General features: G+C 42.6%; 1 protein-coding gene across 1 annotated transcript in view; it reads right to left on the bottom strand.

Moving 5' to 3' along the window:
* The window catches only part of LOC145413461 (uncharacterized), a 319,141-nt gene that overhangs the window by 224,461 nt on the left and 85,791 nt on the right, over positions 1-8,889 (bottom strand). The gene's annotated exons all lie outside the window — the stretch shown is intronic.

Here is an 8,889-nt window from a genome sequence, read left to right on the forward strand (position 1 = left end):
AACATCCCCACTAACCGGACATAATCCTCCTGGGATCCAATATTCCCAAAATGGGCCAAAAACTGCAAAAAATTCGAAAAAAATCTGACTTTTTTTCCCTCCCATAATTTGAAATTCCCGCCTGGCGCCAAACAGCTGTTACACCATGGTCCCTTCACCCCTTCCTTCCATCCCCCTCCCCTGTCAGGTTGCCATTTGGTATTTTTCATTACCAAGTGTGGGCCAATTTGGTAATGAAAAATTCGTTTGGTAATGCATTAGAATAATGCATTACCAAATAGATTTTTCACATGTATGAGGATACACAGGATGGAGATGGTGGATTGTTTGCTCTCTCTGATTAATCTGCTACCCTACATAGTGTGAAAATAATCAACATGGTGTTAGTTATAAGGAGAGTGATTACATGTATTTCCACTTGTATATATAATTAGTGAAGAATATATGCTAGCTTTACGAATTTGGTAATGAAAAGTTATATTTGACAATGAAAGTTGAGGAGATTGGTAATGTGGCTGTTGCGATCTGGCAACTCTGTTACCCCACCAACATCAACAGTCACAGCTTAACTCCGATGGAGAGCAGATACTCATAACAGTGCAAGCCACAGGTGCTTGTTTTTTGTGAATAAACAGTGAATAAACTACAATACCTTGCCACTAGAACACACAGGAATTTACAGTGTTGTGCAGTGTTAAGAAATTAGAATTTAGAGTGCAGAGGATTAACTGTGGACTGCAAACTGGCGGTTCAAACCAGTGCAAGACCAAGGGACTTGTAAGTACCCAGAATGTTTAATATTGTATAAACTCACCTCTAAAACCTCATTTTATGGTTCTTTTGCATTTATTTCAGTCTTTTATGTCCCTTATTGGTGTGATTTGGGTCTTAAATAGGTGCTATGCATGTCCAGAGGGAGATGTATAGGTGTTTTTCAGAGTTAGGGTCCGTAAGTACTAGTCCATAAGCTGGGGCCCAATATCCGGACAGGACCACTATCCGGACCTGCCTATGGCCTCTATTGATCCGGATATTGGAGGGGTTACTGTATATATATATATATATATATATATATATATATATATATATATATTATATATTATATATATATATATATATTATATATATATATATATATATATATATATATATATATGAATATATATTATATATATGTTATATGTATATATTATATATATATATATATATATATATATATATATATATATATATATATATATATATATATATATATATATATATATATATATATATATATATATATATATATATATATATATATATATATATATATATATGTATATATATATATATATATATATATATATATATATATATAGATAGATAGATAGATAGATAGATAGATAGATATATATGGATATATAATACAGTATATATATATATAATATATATATGGTGCTTAAAGAACAAGTGATGAAAAAGAGGACTTATGTACCTTGGAGGAAAATATGGAAGCTGAAAAACCAAGTAGTAAGGGATGCCTTCTATAGCAAGTTGAGGAGAGTGGTGGCTGAACAGGGAGCTGTACACAGAGGTGTTAATGAACAGTACAGAGCTCTCAAGAACTATTTCTTGAGAGTTACTGATGTAACATGCAGTTAGACAAGAGGACCACCAAGACATAAAGTAACATGGTGGTGGGATGAGGGTGTAGAAGCTGCAGTTAAGGAGAAAAGAAGGCTTTTCCGGGAATGGAAGAAGAGTGGTAGCAAAGAGGAATATTTTGGCTGCCAAGCGTAGGGCTAGAAGAGAGGTATACAGGGCAAAGTCTGAGTCACAGAGACTATTACTTGATAACCTAAATCATGGGGAAAGGAAAAATATGATATTTAGGGTGGCAGGTCAAGTGAAGAGGGATAATCAGGATATTATAGGTGAGCAGTGTGTGAAGAATGATGAAGGAAGGGTAGTGGCTAACAGTGAGGATATTAAAGATGCATGGAGAGAGCATTATAACCGGTTGTTGAATGAGGAGTTTGACTGGGACAGGGAAGGTTTGGTGCAAGCAGATCCAGCGTCTGGCCCTTGGCCATTCATTGATACTGCTACTGTGAGTGAGGTAATAGGCAGGATGAGGGTGGGGAAGGCAGCAGGTGTGTCTGGGTTGACTGCCAAAATACTGAAGGCCTCAGGTGATATAGGGGGTGAGTTTAGTCACTGACCTGATAAATAGGATTATTTATGAGTGTGTTGTCCCAAATGATTGGCAAAAGAGTGTTATTGTAAATGTGTATGAAGGGAAGGGTGATGCCCTGGAAAGAGGAAATGATAGAGGTATAAAGCTTTTAGATCAGATAATGAAGGTAATGGAGAGAGTTTTAGAAGGTATGATTAGAGAAAGAGTGAATATTAATGAGATACATTTTGGGTTTATGCCAGGTAGGGGGACCACTGATGCTACATTCATTGTTCGACAGCTTCAGGAAAAATACATTGGTAGGAGTGGATCTTTATTTTGTTTCTGTTGATTTGGAAAAGGCCTTTGAGAGATTCCCTAGAGAGGTGGTGAAATGGGCAATGAGAAAGCTTGGCTTGGAGGAGTGGCTGGTTAGGGTGGTTATGGCTATGTATGTGGGTGCTCACACCCAAGTAAGAGTGAATGGAGATTTGAGTGATGAGTTTTCCATGAATGCTGGTGTGCATCAAGGGTCAGTCTTGAGTCCCATGTTGTTTATCATGGTACTTGAAGCCCATCACATGACTTTAGAAACGGACTACCGTGGGAGATGTTGTATGCTGATGATTTGGTGTTGATTGCAGAGAACGAAAGGGAGGCGGAGGAAAGGTTTAGGAAGTGGAGAGATGGTATGGGGCACAAGGGTTTAAGGGTTAATGCAGATAAAACAAAAGTGATGATATCTAGGGTTGGTGGCGGTACTGTCAAAGACGAGGAAGAGTGGCCATGTGCAGTTTGCCACAAGGGCGTGGGAAGTACTTCCATCTTGTGCGGTGTGTGTGATAAATGGGTGCATAAGAGATGTAGTGGTATCAGAGGTAGACTGCGAGATAATGCTGATTTTACGTGTACGGCGTGTTGGGGTGAGCAGGTGGAGATTGTTAGACGTGAAAGGATTGAACTTGCTGTTGAATCTCTTGAGTGTGTGGAAGAGTTTTGTTATTTGGGAGACATGTTGTGTGCTGGAGGTGGGGCTGGAGCTAGCTCTGTGGCTAGGGTGAGAAGTGGTTGGAAGAAGTTCAGGGAGCTCTTGCCTCTCCTGACATTGAGAGGACTCTCCCTACGTGCTAAGGGGTTTTTGTATGCAGCATGTGTTAGGAGTGTAATGCTGTATGGTAGTGAGACCTTGGCAGTGAAGGAGGAAGATATTTGCCAGCTCAGATGTACAGAAATGACAATGATTAGGTGGATGTGCAGTGCGTCCCTGCGTCCAGGGCCTGGAGAGGCTGGGTTTACGATAGAAGAGTTGAGAGGTAGGATGGGACTGGAGTGTATTGGTGTTGTGATGAGAAGAGGTAGATTGAGATGGTTTGGACATGTGGAGAGGATGGGAGATAATAATTGGGTGAGGAAGGTGAGAAGTGTTAATATTGGGGGTGTGGTTATGAGGGTTAGACCGAGAAAGACAAGGGACGAGGTCATTAAGTGTGACCTCAGGGTTAAGGGACTGAACAGGGAGGCTGCAATGGATCGTGATGCGTGGAGAGCTGCCATTAGGTGACCAAGGCCGACACATGCAAGGATGTTGGAGCCTTTAAAAATGAAAATGATATACATATATATAATATATATATTATATACAGTATATAATATATATACAGTAATCACTCCAATATCCAACGTAATAGAGCCATAGGTAGGTCTGGATATTGGTTCTGTCCAGATATTGGGCCCCAGCTTATGGACTTGTACTTATGGACCCTAACTCAGAGAAACACATATACAATTCCCTCTGGACATGCATAGCACCTATTTAAGACCCAAATCACACCAATAAGGCACATAAATGACTGAAATAAATGCAAAAGAAACAAAAAATGAGGGTTTAGAAGTACGTTCATACATTAATAAACAAGCTGGTACTTATGGACCCTAACCTAGCCTAACTCATAAAAACACATTCCTACTGCACATGCATAGCTACTAACACCCTATTCACACCAATAAAGGACATTAAAGAGTGAAATGAGGTAAGTATAGTACGGAAAAAAGTACAGTATGAAACATTCTGCCTACTTACAGCAAGTCCCTCGCCACCTCGATGAATAACCGCCTCCTCTCGGACTCTGACAGTAAGAAGGATTTCCTGAAGCACTTGCAGTACACTGTTCATGAAGTCTTGCACTGAACTTAGTCAATCACAAACAGAAGTCTGTTCTCTTCACAGTGTGCACTCTTGTCTAAATAATGCTCCATTGTAAATTACTAAGTGTTGAACTTTAACTTTTCCCATTCATATAATATTCCAAAACCAAAACAACCAAGTCTATTTACGTTAAATTTTTTTCTACTGAGTCTTTTCTCTCACAAATTTAAATCCTTAACACAACACACTGTTTTTTTCACTGCACAACACTCTAAATTCCCGTGTAGTCTAGTGGAGAAGTTCTTGCTGTTTATTCACTGTCAAAGTCTGAGAGTATCACTGGCAGGCGACCTAGGGGTGCATCGCTGGGTCGTGGTGATGGCGTACCCACTGCAGACGACTCTGAAGACAGCCGCAAACTCAAGTCGAGCGGTGACTCCACCATGGCTGATGTGCTGGGCTGTGGCTCGGAGCATGAGGGCCTGTCTTGGGGAGGCAACGGAGTGGAGCCAGGGCTTGGCACAGCGGGAGTCACGGGCCTTAAAAAACTGTCAATGGTTGATTGACGCAATGACCGACGATTCTGACGATTGATGATGTGCTGCCTGAAAGCACGCACTTCCTGCACGAGTCCCAAGGGCCCCATCTCCCTGTTGCAGTCCGGTGTTCCAGGTAGTCTAGGACGAACTCTAGATGTTCCCGGAGTGCGCTCAGCTTGGGGATGGCTGGAGTAGTGTCCTGCTGAGAGGAGTCCGCATCATCGTCGCCTTCAGCATCAGAATCTTCAAGTTCGGTACTGACACCTGCAACCGAAGACATGATCTCGATATCAGACAACGTCTGATACCCAGGATCGCCCTCGTCGTCATCCAACCACTCACGAACATCGTCCACATCTACAGCGTCGCCGTGCGTACATAGCCGTGCATGGAAGTTATCCACGTCAAATCCTAGAAAATCGTCCTCCACATCCGTTCCGAAAAGCAGACGAGACCAACCATTTTCAAGAGTCTTCACAGGGACTTCCTTCCATGCACTAGCCCAGTTGTACAGCGCAAACTTGATGTTGTAGCGGCGAAGGTTTTCCAAAGTCCGCTTGCCTCGTTTGTCCCATCCCTCCCTGTGCTCGTCATCGTCCTCGAGAACAACCATCACCTCGTCCAGGAACTTCCGACGGTATAGGCACTTTGTTGCCACGATCACTCCTTGGTCCATTGGTTGGATGAGAGCAGTCGTATTAGGTGGCAGAAACATGCACCTAATATGGCCATTTTCAGCAACCAAGTCCTTGTCGCACGGGTGGGCAGGTGCATTGTTGAGGAGAAGGAGGGCCTTTACCTGGTCGCGCGGGATTCCCAGTGTCTTCGTCTGGTAATGGATGACCTCCTTGACGAAGTGATGGTGAAACCAGTCTTTCAAGATCACAGCTGTGAACCATGCCTTCAAAGAATGGTACCAGACGACAGGAAGGACATCTATCACTCCACGAAGGCACCGAGGTTGCTTTGCGCGGCCAACAACAACGGGCTTAAGCCAGTACATGAAGTTAGCACTGGCACAACACAAAGCAGATATCCGTTCCTTGGAAAGCTTGCGGCCAGGTACACGCTTCTCCGTCTCCTCGGCTAGAGTGTTTGTTGGCAGCGAGCGATAGAAAAGGCCAGTTTCGTCAGTGTTGCAGACTTGACCGAGAGTTAGGCCCTCCCTGTCGATCAAGCCCTTCACCTTGTGCCAAAACTCGTCAACACCATCTTCGTTAGCGTCCAATGCTTCGCCATGTGCTTTACGGTTGGTAAGGCCATGCCGCAACTTGAATGCGAAGAGCCAACCCTCGGATGCCTTGAAGTCTAGGGCGTCGTGAAGCCTGGTGAACTTCTCAGCAGCAGCCTTCAGCTCCGTACCACGTACCATCACACCAGCAGCACGTTGTTGTCGATACCAAATCAACGTGGATCGGTCGATTTCTGCAAACTTGGGGGTAAACATAACCTTCCTTTCCATGTTGCGTTTGCTTCTCGACGAGAAGTCAGCCATGTATTGCATAAGTTTGTCTCGGGATCTCTTGATATTGAACAAAGTAGACCGGGCCAGGTTAAACTCGCGGAGAATGCGGGAAGAAGACCACCCCGCATCTACTTTCTCTAATATCTCCCATTTCTTCTCCAGAGACAACACCACTCTCTTCCTTGTCTTAGGTGGCGGGGCCATCATCACACACACTAAGAGGAGGCTCGAGAGCAGCAGGAGGCCTTGCAGCAGGTAAGGCACCACCACAAAAGCAATCACGTGGGCAGCCATAATGACGAGTGTGCACTCGCGGCGAGAGACAGGCAGAAACTGGGGAGGATGCAGCGGCGCTCTATCGGACGTCGGAGGAATGACACGCCACAACAATGCTCTCCCATGCCGAGTGCGGCAACTTCAAATTACAGGCGGGATTTTTTTTTTGGGGGGTGGGGGGTGGGGGTGGGGGGGGGGTTCCCCGGACCATTTTGGGAATATTGGATCCCAGGACGATTATGTCTGGGTAGTGGGGATGTTCGGTTATTGGGCGTCCGGATATTAGAGTGATTACTGTATATACTTATATGTATACACATATATATATAATATATAATAAATACTGTTATATATATGTGTATATATATATATATATATATATATATATATATATATATAATACCTCTAATATCCGAACGCCCAATATTCGAACATCCCCACTAACCGGATATAATCATCCTGGGATCCAATATTCCCAAAATGGGCCAAAAACCGCAAAAAATTCGAAAAAAATCTGACTTCTTTCCCTCCTGTAATTTGAAATTCCTGCCTGGCGCCGAACAGCTGTTACACCATGGTCCCTTCACCCCTTCCTTCCTCCCCCTCCCCCCTCCCCTGTCAGGGTTGGCATTTGGTATTTTTCATTACCAACTGTGGGCCAATTTGGTAATGAATCAGAATAATGCATTACCAAATGGATTTTTCACATGTATGAGGATACACAGGATGGAGATGGTGGATTGTTTGCTCTCTCTGATTAATCTGCTACCCTACATAGTGTGAAAATAATCAACATGGTGTTAATTATAAGGAGAGTGATTACATGTTTTTCCACTTGTATATATAATTAGTGAAGAATAAATGCTAGCTTTACGAATTTGGTAAAGAAAAGTTAAATTTGGTAATGAAAGTTGAGCAGATTGGTAATGTGGCCGTTGCGATCTGGCAACTCTGTTACACTGCCAACATCAACAGTCACAGTCTAACTCTGATCGAGAGCAGATGCTCATAGCAGTGCAAGCCACAGGTGCTTGTTTTTTGTGAATAAACAGTGAATAAACTGCAATACCTCACCACTAGAACACACAGGAATTTACAGTGTTGTGCAGTGTTAAGAAAATAGAATTTAGAGTGCAGAGGATTAACTGTGGACTGCAAACTGGCGGTTCAAACCAGTCCAGGAGCAAGGGACATGTACGTACCCAGAATGTTTAATATTGTATAAACTCACCTCTAAAACCTCATTTTATGGTTCTTTTGCATTTATTTCAGTCTTTTATATCCCTTATTGATGTGATTTGGGTCTTAAATAGGTGCAATGCATGTCCAGAGGTAGTTGTATAGGTGTTTTTCTGAGTTAGGGTCCATAAGTACAAGTCCATAAGCTGGGGCCCAATATCCGGACCTGCCTATGGCTCTATTACACCAGATATTGGAGGGATTACTGTATATACTGTATATATATATATATATATTCAGTAATCCCTCTAATATCCGAACATCCCCCCCACTAACTGGACATAATCATCCCGGGATCCAATATTCTGAAAATGGGCCAAAAACCGCAAAAAATTAGAAAAAAATCTGACTTTTTTCCCTCCCGTAACTTGAAATTGCTGCGTGGTGCCGAACAGCTGTTACACCATGGTCCCTTCACCCCTTCCTTCCTTCCCCTCCCCCCTCCCCTGTCAGGGTTGCCATTTGGTATTTTTCATTACCAACTGTGGGCCAATTTGGTAATGAAAAATTCATTTGGTAATGAATCAGAATAATGCATTACCAAATGGATTTTTCAAATGTATGAGGATACACAGGATGGAGATGGTGGATTGTTTGCTCTCTCTGATTAATCTGCTACCCTACATAGCGTGAAAATAATCAACATGGTGTTAATTATAAGTAGAGTGATTACATGTATTTCCACTTGTATATATAATTAGTGAAGAATAAATGCTAGCTTTACGAATTTGGTAATGAAAAGTTAAATTTGGTAATGAAAGTTGAGCAGATTGGTAATGTGGCCATTGCGATCTGGCAACTGTTACCCTGCCATCATCAACAGTCACAGCCAAACTCCGATCAAGAGCAGATGCTTATAGCAGTGCAAGCCACAGGTGCTTGTTTTTTGTGAATAAACAGTGATTAAACTGCAATACCTCGCCACTAGAACACATGGGAATGTACAGTGTTGTGCAGTGTTAAGAAATTAGAATTTAGAGTGCAGAGGATTAACTGTGGACTGCAAACTGGCGGTTAAAACCAGTCCAGGAGCCAGGGACTTGTAAGTACCCAGAATGTTTAATAT

The sequence above is a fragment of the Coenobita brevimanus genome, chromosome 96 (genome assembly GCF_032717465.1).
Source record: "Coenobita brevimanus isolate Jiangsu-jjx chromosome 96, ASM3271746v2, whole genome shotgun sequence".
Classification (NCBI taxonomy): Eukaryota; Metazoa; Arthropoda; class Malacostraca; order Decapoda; family Coenobitidae; genus Coenobita; species Coenobita brevimanus.